The sequence below is a fragment of the Rhinatrema bivittatum genome, chromosome 6, assembly GCF_901001135.1.
Source record: "Rhinatrema bivittatum chromosome 6, aRhiBiv1.1, whole genome shotgun sequence".
Lineage (NCBI taxonomy): Eukaryota > Metazoa > Chordata > Amphibia > Gymnophiona > Rhinatrematidae > Rhinatrema > Rhinatrema bivittatum.
Genome location: NC_042620.1, coordinates 359,151,548 through 359,169,679, shown reverse-complemented (window position 1 = coordinate 359,169,679; position 18,132 = coordinate 359,151,548). Strand labels below are relative to the sequence as shown.

The 18,132-nt window shown below is 46.6% G+C and overlaps 1 protein-coding gene across 1 annotated transcript in view; it reads right to left on the bottom strand.

Annotated features, from left to right (window-relative positions):
* STAG2 (stromal antigen 2) overlaps positions 1 to 18,132 on the bottom strand; it is a 1,172,735-nt gene that overhangs the window by 2,976 nt on the left and 1,151,627 nt on the right.

Below are 18,132 nucleotides of genomic sequence, written 5' to 3'. Positions count from 1 at the left end.
CGAGAACACCTACTATAGGTAATTTGCTTTCTCTGAAAACAGGCAGCTCATAGAGTCACACTAGCTGGATTGTCTAGCTAAGGGGCTGCCTTCAACAAAAAAGGAAAGCTCAGTTGCTTACCTGTAACAAGTGTTTTCCTAGGACAGCAGGATGTTAGTCCTCACAGATGGGTGGCATCATCAGATGGAGCCTGGCACAGAAAACAATTGTCACAGTTTCTAGAAGCTTTGACTAGCACACTGAGCATGCCCAGCATGTCACTATCCGCACGTCCAAGCGAGGTCCCCCTTTAGTCTCGTAACATAGCAAAAAAAACCAAGCGAAAAAATTAAAACGCATGATGACCCAATTTCGCGGGGTGGAGGGTGGGTTTCCCAAGGACTAACATCCTGCTGTCCTAGGAGAACACCTGTTACAGGTAAGCAACTGCGCTTTCTCCTAGGACAAGCAGGCTGGTAGTTCTCACAAATGGGTGAATACCAAACTCCAGGCTGTTCCCGGCAACAACTAAGACCAACAGTTACTGAACAAGAGGCCAACGGGCACAACAACTGTGATGCTGTTGGTCAGCAGGGGGACAGCCCGGTTCCAATCAGGGGCCTTAGGTAGGAAGAATTGGGTCTAAACCTGGAAGAGATTGCGGAGGACAGATTGGCCGAACGCACTGTCTTGACCATCCTTGTCCAAACAGTAGTGGGCAACGAATGTGTGCAGGGAACTCCATGTCACTGCTGAGCAAATGTCGGCAACAGGAATCACCCTGTTGTGTATGTGGCATTGTGTGGACCCTTAGTCGCAGTGGAGATGATGACTCCTCCCACGAGGAGGGGCCCCATGGGGAACCACAGTGATAGGCTAACCTCAGAGAGCAGACACTTGTAGGTGGAAAGCTTTATTGTACTGCTGTAGATAGATAGTATGAGGCAGGAAGGAAAGGCACTGAAGTCCGCAAGGTGCCAATATGTTCAGACAGTCTCACCCAGATGTTCAAGATAGCTAGGAACCCACAGTGCCGGCAAGGCCGAGCCTGGTGGGTGGAGTTGGAGCACCAGATCGTAGAGGTACTCACAGGAGTGTTAGCGGCGTCTTCCTGGAAATGATGATGGTGGGACTGAAGGTCCGTGGTGAAGGATTCACAGACTGGTAGGCTCTCGAGGAGTGAGTACCCGATAGTCTAGAAGATCCTGAAATAAATAGAGAGAGAGACCCCCGAGGAGCGGTTGTCTAGTTAGTAGAAACCCTGAAGGGTGGTTGGAAGTGAGAGGCCCCGAGGAGCGGGTGCCTAGAGCTTCGTAAGGAGCGAGATTCCCGGAGGGTCGCGAGGCATCTAAGCAAGCAGCTTAGAATGGTCAGAGTAGCTTAAACCTAAGTCCTTGCTAACTCAATGATGGTAGCGTAGAGGAGGCTTTAAATACCCGGAGGTATCAACGTCATGCGGTGGGGACGCCCCCGAGGTTCCCGCCATGACGTGTATTTGAGCGTAGGCAACGTGCGCGCGCCCTAGGAGGCCACGGGAAGGAGCGTGGCGGACTGGGATGCCCATGCTGAGTCGGAGACGCCGAGGGTTTTGGCACTCGGCACCAGAGGCAGCCATCTTGCTCAAGGAGGAGGAAAAGGGAAGAAAAGAGGTAAGGCAGAGCGGTCGCAGCCGTCTGCGACTGACAGACGCAACACACCCGCAGGTGGGCTACTGAGCCGCCATGGCCTTCACTGAGTGAACTTTGATTTGACCTCCAAGCTGAAGGCCCGCTTGTGCACAGCAGAAGGTAATGCAGTCTGCCAGCCAATTTGATAAAGTCTGTTTACCCACCGCAACTTCCAGTCTGTTGTCGTCGAAAGACACAAAGAGCTAAGTGGATTTCCTATAAGCGCTGTGTGGTCCAAATAGAAAGCCAAAGTCCTTTTGCAATCCAAAATATAAAGAGCCCTTTCCCCTGGATGGGAACGGGCCTTGGAAAGAAGGTGGGCAAAACAATGGACTGATTGATGTGAAAGTCAGTCACAACCCTTAGGCAGGAACTTGGGATACATACGCAGGACTACACAATCATGAAAAAACTTCGTTTATGGCAGGTAGGTGACCAAGGCCTGAAGCTCACTGACTACGAGCCAAATTGATCGCCACTAGGAATATAGCCTTCCAGGTGAGAAACTTTGGGTCGCAGGAGCGCAGAGGCTCGAAGGGAGGATGCATGAGCCACTCTAGGACAACGTTAAGGTCCCAGAATACAACAGGAGGCCGAAGAGGGGGCTTCAGTTGAATCAAACCCCTCAAAGTGACCCACTAAATGCTGTACAGAGATGGGAGTGCCAGCGACACCCCAATGGTACACACTAACGGCACTAAGATGAACCCTGACTGAGCTAGTCTGAAGCCCAGGCTTGGAAAGGTGCCCCAAATAGTCCAAGAACTAGGGGAGGGGGAAAGTGAATGGATCTAAGTCATGCCTTGCACACCAGGTGGAGAACCTCTTCCATTTTGAGCTGTAAGACTTCCTGGTGAAGGCTTTGTAGAAGCCACCAGCACCTGGGAGACGTCTTCCGAGAGGTGCAGGGGCTGAAGGACTAGATGATCAACATCCATGCCGTCAAGGCCAACACCCAGAGTTTCGGATGGCGCAATGCCATCTGAGTGATCAGATCGGGCACGGTCCCCAGCCTGTTGGGATTCCTGATTGACAGATCCCGAAGAAAAGAGAACCAGACCTGCCAGGGCCAGTAGGGTGACACAAATATCATGGTCCCCTGGTCCTGTTGAAGTTTCAGAAAAGTCTTCAAGAGGAGCGGGAGAAGAGGGAACATGTACAGGAGGCCCTTCCCCCAGTGAAGGGAGAAGGCGTCGGAGGCTGGATGACTGTCCCATGAGAACAGGGAGCAAAGGTTGCTCACCTTGCAGTTGTACAGGGATGTGAAAAGGTATACATCTGGGGTTCCCCACAGGTGGAAAATCCGGGCCGCCACTGTTGGATTCAAGGACCACTCATGTGGCTGAAAAAAGCAGCTTACACGGTCCACCAGCACATTCATAGTCCCAGGTAGATACATTGTCCACAGCGACATCCCCTGCGACAAGGTCCAGGACCAGAGCTGCACTGCCTCCTGACAGAGGAGGAACGACCCCATGCCTCCCTGTTTATTGATATACCACATCGTGACTGGGTTGACTATTCGAACCAGGATTTCCTTGTGTGACAACCGGTCCTGGAATGTGTAATGAACCACCTGAAGCTCTAAGAAGTTTATCTGGCAGAGAGTTTCCTGAGCAGTCCAGTGACCCTGCATGTGGAGGCCATCCACATGGGCTCCCCCAAGCCTGAGGAGAGGCATCGGTAGTAAGGACTACTTGGGGCAGGGTGGCTTGAAAGATGATCCCCTGCTCCAAACTGGAGAGGCTCTCCCACCAGGACAGAGATATCCTCAGAAGTGGTGTGATGGAGACACAGGCCTCAAGGTCCTGGGATGCCTGCTGCCATTGAGATTGCAATGTCCATTTCACCCTGCACATGCAAAGGCAGGTTAGAGGTGTAACAGACCGAGGCTGCCATGTGGCCCAACAAGCAAAGCAGAAGGTGGGCACTGATGTGCCGACAGCTGCACATTAAGATTGACAGCGAAGCGAGGGCAAGAGCCCGATTGCGGGGCAAGAATGCTTTTGCCTGCATCATGTCCAGCCTGGCTCCAAGTCCAGTTGGGGAGACAGGCAGAGGTGAGACTTTGGGAAGTTGATAAAAATTTCTGACTGCAGCGTCTGCAAGGTTAGCAATAAAGCGTCTCATACTCCTGTGTGCAAGTCGCTTTTGACCAACCAGTTGTCCAGGTAAGGGAAGGCGTGCATCGCACAGCGCCTGAGATGTGCAGCCATCACGGACAGGCACTTGGTGAAGACGCGAGGGGCTGAAGCCAAACCAAAAGGTAGCACCCTGTACTGGTAGTCTGCCTTCTCCACCACAAAGCGAAGGTACTTCCTGTGGCCAGGGAAGATGGCTATGTGGGCGTAGGCATCCTTGAGGTTGAGGGAGAGAGCCAGTTCCCTCTTTTGAGGAGGGGAATAAGAGGGCCCAGAGAAACCATCTTGAACTTTTCTCTTGTGAGATATTTGTTCAATGCCCTGTGGTTGAGAATGGGGCGCAAACCCCAGTCCTCTTCAGTATGAGGAAATACCTTGAATAGAACACCTCTGGCCCTGCTGAGGGCAAGGAACGGGCTCTACCGCTCCTGCTGTGAGAAGGGCGGATAGTTCTGTCCAAGGTATGACTTGCTGGGCAAACGAACCCCATGATGGACATGGAGGAGAGTTCTCTCGAATCCTTCTGAAATTGAGATGGTACCCCTGACGAACTATGGTAAGGACCCATTGGTCCGAAGTGATGGCTCCCCAGTGGTAGGTGAAGTCTGCATCCCTCGCTCCCCAGTGGTAGGTGAAGTCTGCATCCCTCGCCACCAGTCAAAAGCCCATAGACCAGGGCTTGTTGAGGGGCCGGCTTGGGCCTAGGTGCATGCTGTTGACGGGAATGGCCCCTGGAGCTAGTACGGGTTGGGTGAGTCAGAGAGGCTGGGGGGAGGGAGGGTAATATTTCCGCTGCCAGTAAAAGGGCTTCCTGGAGCTTGCCCTGGAAGATTTCTAGACAGAAGAGGGTGGGTCTGAAACACTAGCGGAGAGCTGTTGGTTTCGTAGTGATCCTTCAACTGAGCTACTGCATCTCTGACCATATCCCCAAAAAGGTTATCACCCGTACAAGGGAGGTCAGTCAGCTTCTCCTGCACCTCTGGACGGAGGTTGGAAGCCTGTAGCCAGGCCATCCTATGGGCGCCAGTGCCCACGGCGGATACCTAGGCTGCTGTCTCAAAACATCGTAGGTGGACCTCACCTTGTGTTTCCTGGCTTCCAGACCCAAGTGGACAACGGCATAAAGTGACTTCTGTTGCTGCTGGGGCAGGTCTTCTGCAGGTTCCTGGACCTGTTTCCACAGGTTTTGGTTGTACTGGGTCATGAACTACTGATAGGAGGCAATACGGGCGAGAAGCATAGTGCCCTGAAAAACCTTCCTACCCAAACCATCCAGTTCCCTATGCTCCCGCCCCGGACGGGCAGGTGCATGGGTGTGGGAGCGCTTGGCCTTTTTAAGAGCCACAGATTGGTGAGGGAGATGCTGCCTCTCAAACCCTAATGCTTGCTGCACCAGGTAAGTGGCATCCACCTTCCTATTCACTGGAGAGATGGAGATCGGGTGTTCCCACATTCGAAGGAGAAGCATCTTAAAGATGTCATGAATGGGGACAGCCACTATTCTCCTTAGGAGCATCGACAAATTGGAGTACCTCCAACATCTAATGTCGGGCATCCTCCTCCGTGAGAAGCTGGAAGGGGATAGCTTTAGCCATGGCCCTAACGAACCCTGCAAAGGAGAGGTCCTCCAGAGGGACTGACGCATTTCCTCCAGTGGGGCAGGCTCTGAAAGGAGGTCATCCGAGCTTTCAGACGAAGACTCTGAAAAGTCGTCACCCCACGGATCAGTGCCCCCATCAGGGATTGCTCCTGATGGGGGCACTGGTGGCTGCTGGGGAACTTTCAGAGCCTTCCCTACCGGTGGAAATGCATCAGTCCCTCCAGAGGACCTCTGCTTTGCAGGATTCGTTAGGGCCATGGCCGAAGCTATCCCCTTCCAGCTTTCACGGAGGAGGACGTAAGACATAAGATGTTGGAGGTACTCCAATTTGTCGACGCTCCTAAGGAAATAGTGGCTGTCCCCATTCATGACATCTTTAAGGTGCTTCTCCTTCGAATGTGGAAACACCCGATCTTCATCTCTCCAGTGAATAGGAAGGCAGCACTGGTTGTGTCGGGAGGGTGCTGAGGACATCCAGACAGTTGAGCAGGGGCACCAAGATAGATGGCGGAGGCTCCGTTCTTGCATGGGGACTGGTGGCAGGGGTGGCTCAACACTCCACAGAGCTCAGAGCACCGTGCTCTGCACCCTGCAGTCCAACCCCTCCTGAAAGTCCAGTAAGGACAGGACTGAGGGAGGGGGTCGAGGTGTCACCAGTGCTTCCTCGGTTCTCCAAGGAGGCACAATACATGGCACAGATATTGGTGGGGAATGCCAGGGACTCCCAGGTTTATCGGAGGATGTGGTCTCCGTACCATGGGGTCACTTTGGTGGTGGTGCGGCAGTCGCTGGCACCGCATCAGAACCAGAGCAGTGTGTCGACAGCGACCGGTGTCAATGTTTGTGAGATCTCCCACGGTGCTCAGCCTGGTCTTTCCCCAGCACCGAGGAAGTGGAGGATCCCAATGTCCTGGAAACCAGTGAGATCATGGGGGACCGATCATCGTTCCCTCAGTCTTTAGAAGACGATGTCGTTGGGGGGTGGTGGTGAGAGGATGCGTATTGAGCGGCTCCCCTCAACCCCCAGGTGTCAGGGGCTCCGGACACGGGTGTTGATGGAGTGGACATTTTAGGACTGAAAGGTTTCTCCATTTTATCGAGACGAGCACGACGGCCCTTGGGGGTCACATGATCACACAGCTGACACCCAGAGGATGCAAACCTCACGTGGATCCCTGATGGCCATGGTCCGCAGGCATGTTCCATCCCCTTCCGGTTGCCTCTTCAGCTTTTCCTCATAGGGGAGCTGTTCCATCCCTTTATCATTTTGGTTGCCCTTCTCTGTACAATTCTGGTCACCAGATCTAAAAAAAGATATGGTTGCGATGGAGAAGATACAGAGAAAGGCAACCAAAATGATAAAGGGGATGGAACAGCTCCCATATGAGGAAAGGCTGAAGAGGTTAGGGCTGTTCAGCTTGGAGAAGAGACGGTTGAGGGGGGATAATGATAGAGGTCTTTAAGATCATGAGAGGTCTAGAACAAGTAGGTATGAATTGGTTATTTACACTTTCGGATAATAGAAGGACTAAGGGGCATTCCATGAAGTTAGCAAGGAGCACATTTAAGACTAATCGGAGAAAATTCTCACTCAACACACAATTAAGCTCTGGAATTTGTTGCCAGAGGATGTGGTTAGTGCAGTTAGTGTAGCTGGGTTCAAAAAAGGTTTGGATAAGTTCTTGGAGAAGTCCACTAACTGCTATTAATCAAGTTGACTTAGGGAATAGCCACTTCTATTAATTGCATCAGTAGCACGGGATCTTCTTGGTGTTTGGGTACCTGCCAGTTTCTTGTGGCCTGGTTTGGCCTCTGTTGGAAATAGGATGCTGGGCTTGATGGACTCTTGGTTTGACCCAGCATGGCAATTTCTTATGTTCTTATGGCATGCTGGGCATGCTCAGTGTGCAAGTCAAAGCTTCTAGAAACTTTGACAAAAGTTTTCCGTGCTGGACTTCATCTGATGATGTCACTCATCTGTGAGAATTACCATCCAGCTTGTCCTAGGAGAACAAGAACCACCAATGAACAGGAAATATTTTTTCTGGAAAATCCCATAATTTGTTTTTTAATTTTCCAAACAGCAATAGTGTTTCTTCCTACATGTTGGTGGTAAATGCCAATTGCACTGTGTTCCCCAATAGTGAGATTTTAGGCCACACTCAAAGATAAAGAAGATATTCAAGTAGTTTGTATGTGAAGTGAAAGAAAAGAGCAAGAGACTTGCCCTCAAAAGATGGCAAATCTTTTCCATTTAAACCCCCCACCTAGTTGGATTTCTTTCTACAAAGCAGAAGACTGGAGAAATCAAAGCATATTAATACATCCCTCAACATCCAAGCTGCAACAGCTTGAAAATGCATCCTGGGGTGAAGCAATGCTCCTTGGTTCTGAATGATCAAAGTTGGAGAAGTTCACAAACTGGTTTCCTAAACGACAAATCCCCCAAAAGCGTAAACCAACTGTATCTTTGCCAAATGGCAATCAGTGTTAGGGTAGATACATCTACAGAAAATTTGACTCTCAGTGAAGGGATGGGGATTCCTGTTAGTTTGTGTTCTGATGTCATCCCAGATCGAAAGGCTGGTACCTTCCCTCCTCCAATCGAACAGGTCTGCTTTGGATTTGCTCCACTTAATGAAGACTTGGTTTGCTACATCCTGATCCACTAGTGGGGGGATAGAGAAGTCCAGGTTTCAATTGTTTGTCTGTCAGGAAGTTCTCTCCTCCTGCCAGGTGCATGCCTGTTATGGTCATTTTCTGAAAAAATAAAAAAAAGCTCAGTTCCACATCTTGATAATTTCCTAATATAGAAAGAAGGAGCCTGCTCCTTGTATACCTGTTCAAGTAAATCATGGCCACCTGATTTGACTGTCTGGAATAACGCATTTTGTTAGCTACCTGGTAAACTTTCTAGTTGCAATTGTAAGGCATTATAGGTTATACAGACTTGATTCTTTTCCCCACTACTTACCTATTTCCATCAAGTGATGGAATTCTGTTTCTCTTGAGGAAGAAACCTGGAATTTTGTTTGAGGGTGAGGCTTCTTCCAGTATTGTGTGCAAGTATTGCATCAAGTATATCAACAGGACTGGTGTATATCATTCTGGTAATGTTTCTTCCCAAAGAAATCTAGAATCAAACTCACACCCAGGGAGGCACGTGCTTGTAGGTTCTTGACTTCCTGGCCCTTTTTAAGGCAGATCTGGCAAACATACTCTGATATGGCAACTGGGACTCATTGGATCCTTAAGCTGATGATACAATACTTCAAGTCTGCTCTCTCCACTATCCTCATCTATGCATCCTAGAGGAGACATTGGATGGGCACTACCACCAAGTCCTTAGCAGGCATCCAGGTCAAGAAGAGGTGCCCTGTGCTCAACCTTAACCAGTAACTCAAAGGAGATGGCCTCAGCTATCCTTTGAACAAAGTCAGGGAAAGGTGGATTCTACAGGCTGGAAAACAGGTCTCTAAATAGGGCTATGATGGGAGGCTGAGTATTTGTCTGACATGTATCCAGGGCCTCAGAATTCTTCTGACTTGGACCCAGAGAACACTAGTTCAATGACTCTGGAACTAATAATATGTATGGTCTAAAGTTCACTTCTTTATGCTTTAGGATTGAGGGAAGTCAAGGGGCAGGAAAGGCTTCCCTTTCTGACTCCCATCTCATTTGGTGCACATGAAATTGAGAAAGGTTAAGGGCACTGGACCAGTGTCAAGTCTGGCACACTCAGCGCTGAAGGAGAGGTTCTGGGGGAATAGCTCCACACACTAACAAGAAACAAGGTGCTTGATGCTGGGTTCCCTGTTTTATTGTAACTTTTGCATCTTTGTCTATGTTAAGGTTAATGTTATAACACCCTGTTCCTTGTAAACCGATATGCTATGATCTGTATCATGAATGTCGGTATAAAAAAAAAAAAAAAAGGTATGAAATAAATAAATAACATGTCAAGCAAATACTTCAGCTATCCTCCTGTCCAACTCTGTTTCTTGGCGTGCTTAAGTCAGCACCAGAGTCAGCCTCTTAATGAAGCGGACGTTTTCCAGAGCTCTCGCAAGGTCAAAAGGTTATAGATCTCTGGAGACCAGCATGGCTCTGTGCTAGAAAGGTAGAGCTTGCCTCCCAAGATGGCAATTTTGGAACTCAGTGTCAAAAATGACCAAAAACCTTTGCTCAAGACTCGAAGTTAACTTCCTTTGGCTCCCTGTCTGAACACTCGGAGGCCTGCTCATGGTTCAAGTGTGGCAATGGGCAGGAGGTTCTCAAATTGGTTGAGGGAATGTTTGGTGTGACTTGGCCACCAGTGGTTAGTGCAACAGTGTGGGCCACACATCTAATCTTTAAAGCCAGATCCCTGGGCAAGGAAGGCTCTAAGCCTATCCTTTAGGGCCAAAACTGCTCTAGGTGACATCTTTGTCATGATCTTGGCTCAAACACTTCTAACAAATATTGTGATGGTCATTAATGGATGCTGTTGCACTTAGAACTTGAAGCTGCTGGCATGCTTCCCAGACATGAAAATAAAAAATCAATGACAAGAAATCAAACAAGAATTTTTCATCTATACAGGAAATATTTCAGGGGATGAAAAATTTGATCAGGCATCATGCCAGAAACTGTCATATCAAAGAAAAACTGTGGACAAATTCAATAGGGCTAAAGAAAAATAAACTTAGAAAGTGCCACAATATGTTAACTAATACAAACCCTATCACCCGCCTCCCTCCCAAAGAAAGGAGAGGAATTTTAGCAGAAAGCTGGGAAAAAGAAAATACATTTTCTTCAAAAACCCTGAGAGGCCAGAGTTCTTAAAAGATGTGTTCTACGACCTTAGAAGATTTTAGGAACAGAGAAAAGTGGCAAGAGCCTTTGCAGCGTGAGAACTACCACACATGTAATTAAAGATTTTTGTTTTTCCAAAAAATTCTGGAAGACTGACATTCGTTTGGTACCAAGCAATATCAACTTGACCCACTTGTATGACTCATTGAACTCCTAGTCTTCAGAAAATGGGTATTCATGGCCACCGTTTAAAAACTAGGTCAGGTACTACAAAAAACCCCAAACTCAATTTACAATTCATAGTACTCTCAATGGGTAAACAAAAATCAGTATTTCTGTTCCAATAGCTTAGATTCCTGATAAGGTTTCCATTCTTGGAATTGACAAATGGTCGTATAAATGGTACTGCATACTTCTGATTTTGATGCTTTAGCTTATGTAATGTATAGCAATAATGCTCACAATTGAAGGCTACTTTCATGGATTATGTAATGGTTCATAGACTTAACTGTGCTAACATCAGGTGTATTGCAACAGTGGTTATACTTTATCTCAAGGATCTGTTGTCTAGTGCACTGCTCTTCATACATCAGAAAATTTGGTAAACAGATTCTATACAACAGACCCTGGCTTAAGAGTGAGGTTCATTCTCATCATATGATATGCAAAATGCCAAAATTAATTCTTACCCGCTAATTTCCTTTCCTCGAGTCCAGTCAGATCAGTCTAGTTGAAGGGTTATGTCCACAGACTAGCAGATGGAGACAGAGTTCAGTGACATTACCCCTTCTATGCATCCATGCCTGCCCAGTATTATCTGTAACAAGCTAACAGTTGAAACTATTAAAAAGAAAAAAAGAAAAAAAAGAAAAAAGGTGTTTAATCAAGAGGGCTTCCAAGCCTAAAACAGACAAACAGGAAAATATTAGAAACGCTATGCTATGCACAGCCTTGAACAACATACCTGAGTTACAAGAACAGTACAGCCAAATTTCTTCATTCTGCCATCTGACTTAAAAGAAAATGTGGCAGAACAGGGAGGGTTCTGGACTGGTCTGACTGGACTCAAGGAAAGGAAATTATCAGGTAAGAACTAATTTCACCTTCCTCATCATCCAGTCAGACCAATCCAGATGAATGGGCTGTACCCAAGCTGCACCAGAACAGGATGGGACTCTATCAAACTAGCATTTCAACACCCTGAGGTGAATAAAACCTCCTCTCCGGTGCTTATGCCTACATGACAGTTCTTTGAAAAGGAATAACATGTTAACCAGATCTATATCCTAGAGTTCTCCTGAAGAGAAACCTACCGCAGTTCTGCCCAAGAAGACACCTGAACTCTAGTGGTAAAAGCCCTAAACAGCTTGGATAAGATCTTAACAACATATGCTGCTGCAAAGACTTCCTTACTTGAAGGCTCAATAGCTGCCTCGCCCTTTAAAATACCACTGTACAACATGAACAGAAAAGCCGATTTAGTAAAGGAATTCAACTTTGAGAAATCTCAAGGAAGTCTCACATCCAAACATTGCAGAGACTAGCTTCCTGACAATTCTGTATGACTGCCAAATGCGAGTAACAGTCTGTTAACCACCAGAAGCAAATGAAAGGCTGGGACCACCATCAGAGGAATAAAGGCTGAAAGGCTCAAAACTGCAGACCTGAAAAGAAACGTAAACTAAACTGTGATACCATGAAGAAACGGGAATCCATACTCAGGGCTGAAATGTGTCTGAATCTCTTTAGGAGCCGCAAAAAAACATCTGGGAGAGGAAATAAACCCTCTATAGCCTACAATAGCTGACACCTGCACCTTCAGAAAAATAAGAGCCGAACCTCTGAAGAGACCTTACAAGAACTCCAGAATATTTGGCAGTGCAGCACACCTAAGGATCAACTGCCTACTGTAACATCACTGTTCAAATATACTCCAAATTTTCACATAAGCCACAGAAGGGAGAGCTACCTAGCCTTTAAGAGTATTCACCACCTCCTGAGAATAACTTGTTTTCTTTAAACAAGATCTCTCACAGGTCAAGTTGAAGGAAACAAATCAAGCCAAATTCTTATGAAAGACAGGACCCTGAGAAGGGACACTGCTCTGATGGAATTACAATAGCTTGTTGTGCAAAAAATCTGACTAGCTCTGCATATTAGGAATGCCTTGACCAGAGTGCACTACAGAATTACCAGCCTTGGATGTTCTAAGGTCCCATAACTCAATCTCCCCATCAAGGACTATGGAGGGAGAGATTCATTTAATGTTTGGATACTTGTGACTTGATTGGCTAGTGTGGACACAGGATACGGGGCTTGATGGACCGTTGGTCTGACTCAGTATGGCATATCTTATGTTCTTATGAGATTATTATTATTATTATTATTTTTTTTTTTTTATATACCGACATTCATCTCAATTGAGATATCACACCGGTTTACATTCAGGTACTGTAGGTATTTCTCTATCCCCAGAGGGCTTACAATCTAAGTTTGTTGGTTAATTCTGAGTCCAAGCATCCAGTCCAGAAGAATTTTTTTTTTTTTTTTTAAATGAAAAAGTTCACTTTCACAGTTTTGTTGGCAGCCATCAACTCCATGATTTGACCAAATGCTTTCTGAGGCCATGACCATTCTTGGGATCGACCAAATTGCAAAAGAGAAAAGGCTGTCCAAACATTCATCACTTCACAACATTCTGCCATGTGCGAGGCAGAAATTACATTCAAATTTCTATCTGCTCACCGAATCAGCAACTCCACCTCTTCTAAAACGTGCAGACACACAATACCTTCTTGATGTAACACAAACTAGTGCCGCAGCCTTGTGGCACATTATCTTGATTGTGCAGTCCCTGAGAAGGAACACAAATTGAAGAAGAGCCCATTTGCTGCTCTGGCTCTAGACAATGGATGAACCTCTATTTCCACCTCTGAACGTGATCCTGTCATCAAGTGTCCCAACTAAACAGACTGTCATCCATGGACCAATCTGAGGCAGCACAGCGTTGCGAAATCCATTTCTAGCTCCAAGTTCTTGGAACCAAGCTGCCTCTGCAGACTTAGATGGACAGATTCCAGCACCTGAGCTGTATTGCAAAACCTAACATGGTCTCAGGTGTCCCCTTGTCCAGGAAAACCTATACCAACACTGCCACTATGGAACCCAGAAGCTGTAAATAAGTCCACACAGCTGGACTTCTAAACAGCAGCAAACTTTATCTTTATTGGCATTTAAATACCGTTCTCTGCCATACCCCAAAACAGTTTACATCTTATGACATCAATAATCATAAAACAATAAAAACTAAAATAAAGCAATCACTAAAATGGACAGGTAAAAAAAGTATTTACACTAAAAATTCCTCAAAATCATTAAAATAAAACTGTATATTGCAGATTCAAATAAATGAGTTTCAACATTTTCTTAAATACCTTTGAAGAAGACACAAGGCACAGTTCACTAGGAAGGAAATTCCAGAAAGATGGCGCTGCTATTGAAAAGGCATGTTCCCAAGTCTCACCTAACTGAGCGGAACGTGCTGATGGAATTGCAGGGGAAAATGAGCCGATACAAAGACCTTAACACATGGAAAAACATTTAATGTCAGAAAGCTGTGAATTAGCACAGCAACTTTATAAAGGATTCTCTCCTGTACTGGCAGCCAATGTAAATTCATCAATACTGGAGAAATGTGGTCATGTTTAGCCCTTCCAGATATCAGACTACTGCAGCAACCTCTGAATGTTATGCGTGCCATCCGTGGCAGACCCGCGGCACAGCCCCCTCACTGCTCTGCAGTAACTCCAGTTCCTCGTCCTTGGCGGCGGTAGGCCGCCAGCTCCGTCCTCGGGCCACCCCTGGTGCCTCCGGCTCAGCTACAGGCCCTGGTGTTCCCAGTCCAGGCACCGCTTCCACTGCTCCATGTCGGGCCTCTCCGCGTGGCCCGTGGAGAGACAATGCTACTCGGCGCTGCACCCCTCCCTAGGCCCGCGCGCATCACTGAAGCTTAAGTAGGGCCCACGGCGGGAACTGAGCCGCGGCCCCGGATGACGACGTCAGCGGAGCACCGGTAATTAAGCCCGGGCTCCACTCCCTAGCTTTGCCTTTGCAACAAGTCTCCTCGCTGGACAAGTACTCGTTGCTTCCTGATAGATTCGTCTCACATCCGTGTTCCTGCTCCTCGCTGATCCTGGTTCCTGATTCCTTGTTCCTACGTTCCTGCTCTTCACCTTTCCTCGGACTTTGACTCTGCTTTGCCTGACCATGCCATTGACTCTCTCCAAGCCCAGACCTCTGCTTTGCCTGACCACGCCGTTGACTCTCTCCAAGCCCGGACCTCTGCTTTGTCTGCCTACTTCGTTGCCTCTCTCCAGACCCAGACCTCTGCATTACCTGACTACTTCATTGCCTCTCTCCAGACCCAGACCTCTGCATTACCTGACTACTTCATTGCCTCTCTCCAGACCCAGACCTCCGCATTGCCTGACTAATTTGTTGCCTCTCTCCAGACCCAGACCTCTGCATTACCTGACTACTTCATTGCCTCTCTCCAGACCCAGAACTCTGCATTGCCTGACTACTTCATTTGAATACATATACAGCGCAGCTCACTGCCTCAACGGCAGTGGGGAATGAAGAAAAGAGGATTTATATTCAGACAACAACCAACAAGGACTAAATTGCACAGGCTGGGTAAACTAATAAGCGTGGGAGTAGCTTGCTTATTGCGGCAGTTACTAACCAATTAGGCTTGATACTTCACTTTGATGCAGCTCCAGCACTGCTCTCTGTATCAATGGCGGGGGTGGAAGGAAATTAGAACAAAAAAGTTACCAATAAGGGCCCTGACCTCAGCGGTCAGAGTAACAGATAAGTATGAAAAAAATAAGTGTGAAAGCTTGCTGGGCAGACTGGATGGGCCGTTTGGTCTTCTTCTGCCACCATTTCTATGTTTCTATGTTCTCTGTTTCCGATTTCACCCTAAACAGCCTTTCTTCCAGCACTACTGCCAGCACTTCCTTTCTTCCAGCACTACCGCCAGCACTGCCACTTTTGAAAAATGTTCATGGCACAGTGGCTAGTCTAAAGGCAGAGCCTGAACTGAAATACCATCCTAGCCTTGCAAGCCACGGATTACCCTCTCTTATAGGAATCTGCAAACAAGTCTTCAGCTGATCCAAAAAGAATAGAAACTTCCTCCTACCTTAATGCCTAAGCATGACTGCCCATATCATCTCCATACCGATATATGACACCAAAGATCCAGAACGGGAGGAAAGGAATCCTTGCTGAGAACAAGATAATGCCTTCAAGATTAGAAGGTGCTCAAGCATCTTTTTTTTTGGACACAGCCTTCTGCTTTCTAGTGGCATACCAAAGAGAAATCATAAAAACATCTGAAACTAGCTGGAAGATTACCATACACAAGAATCCCCTCATTCTGTCTTCATGGAACCTCAAAACTTGGACCCTACAATCCTTGGCTTTAATTTTTTTTTTTTAACATTCTTCAATGGGGAAGCTTTGGTAAACAGACTTTAGATATGGCAACCACCACTCTAGAAGCAAAGGTAGGCACCCAAGAACAGAAGACATCTGCCAAATACACTGCTCTCTGCTCCAAAGTAGAGGATTCTTTTAAGACTTCATCATCAGCCCCTATATTATCCTCTTGCATAAGCAGCAACAGAAGCAAGCCTGCTCTGAAGACAATATAGCTGAAAGCCGCTTTCTACAGTGCCATATTGATAGTACCAAAGATTAGCTTGACATAGATTGCAATTCATTGTCTAGCATGTCCTTAAAGGTGGAGTCTCTGTCTGGAATCATAATCCTCTTAAGTTGATGACAAAAGCGGTGCATGACCTTAGGAAATCCTAAAGTTCACTCCCACCAGAGGAACCAAGGGATATAACAATCAGCATGCGGCTTCCCTTAAAATCTGCTTCTGGAGAAACAGACTTCAGATCAATCGAAAAACTTCATTGACTTATGTAGTGGAAAGGATCTAAATGTCTTCTAACCTGCACCATAATGGTAGCCTTAACTGAGATGGAAGCTTCCACCTTCCTCTTCTGAGAAATACAAAGTACAAAGAAATTAAGGACACACAAACATCCTTACAAAAGAACCATAAAGAATGAGACCTGGCCTTGAATGAGTCTGCTCTGTTGGTTGGAGAATGCTCTGCCCATAAACCATACGAAGAGCTTTACCAAGGAGAAGCCATGAATCCCGAGGAGGAATTCACCCTCTGCTAACTCCACTTCATTCGTAGAATCTTCTGGCCCCTTAACGCCCCTAGGGGGATCTTCTGAGATTTTTCAGCCACCTAATTGCATTGTTTACCCCTGGGCCTTTGCCTGCTCGAGTCCCCTGCTTACCCAGAGGGCGCCAGAAGAACTGAAGTGGATAGAGACTGAACTCTGTCCCTCACAAAGGTTTGCTGCAAACACCAAGAGAACGCCTGAGAGACTGAAGGCTAAACTATAGAACAGACTTACAACAGAGAGAAAGAGGGAACTGCCCCTTTAAGGGCTGCAGTCAACTGATGTGCCACAGACCCATCATCTACTTCTCTGGCAAAGTGAAACCATGTTGTCTTTTGCTGCTCTGTGGCCCAAAAAAAACAAAAAACAAACAGTTGCAGTTCCTGCCTCGGAGGTCCTTGCACAAAAGGAAGGAGACAATATGGTTGGCCCACTAAACTCTACAAATCGTTGCATTGCCAGTCTTTCTGTCCTCTCACACATTCACAGCACCTAAAGAACGCTTTTGCTAGCCTGCAGCCACGGCTTTTCTTGCCATGCTTTGCCGTTGCCATTAGGGAGCCCCTGATCATGGTGGAGAACCCAAAAGCATAAGTCCAGATCCCAACCAGAAAGAAAATTCTTGGAGTTCCCCCTGGCTCAGGCTCTGCTCAACTGAGGGAGCTGCCCGCACATCAATGGATATACTTATCCTTGGGCACTACTCAAAAGGTGTTGTGAGAACGTAATTCACCTCCAGAGTCTCCCTTCTGATGTTCCTTTCATCCAGCCTCACCAGTCTGACTTGAAAGTACAGGATCCCTCCCCCTCTGATGGAGACAGAGAATACTGGCAGGCTGAGATCAGCATAGATACAAATAAGGGGTGACATCAGCGAACTTGTCGATCTCTGTCTCTATCTGTTAGCTGGTGGACATAACACATTTGTCTGGACTGGACTGACAATGAGGAGGAAAAATCCATTTGGAGACACAAAGGAACATTATTGATATTATCAGAGAAATCTGTATCCTCCATCCGTTTAGTTATCTACATTACCAGTCACAACTAGAGACAGAGTGGACAGAACTAGAAACAGAAAACTTGGAGAAACACATACTATTTAATTGAACAGATTAGTGGTTTTCAACCTAGTACTCGGGACACACCAGGTCAGTCTGGTTTTCTGGATATCCACAATGAATATGCATATGAAAGATCTGCATGCTCTTCCTTCATTGTATGCAAATCAATCTATTGCATATTCATTATGGATACCCTGAAAACCAGACTGGCTAGGTGTGCCCGGACGATTGGGTTAAGAACCACCGACAGTTCTTGACATACATCCTGGATACGGGACTACAAGAATTTTATCATCTTTCTGCCTATTCCCCAAGGTACTGCCTATACACAAAGATTTTCATTAGGTGAAAATATTGGGAGGAGGACTTAGCAAAATCCATGTGTGCTCATTTTTACACAGATATTTTTAGAAAACATGCCTGTTACAGCAAGTGCATATACTGATTAGGTATACTGCCATTGTAGGATTTCAACCTCTGGAATATTTTTTCTATTTTTATTAACAATTCAAAACATGCAAGAATGTACAATGAAAAAGAAAATTACATCTTTTTTTGTTTATCTTGCATTTGTTTTCTCTTCTATTTAATATATGGAACATCCTGCTGGAATT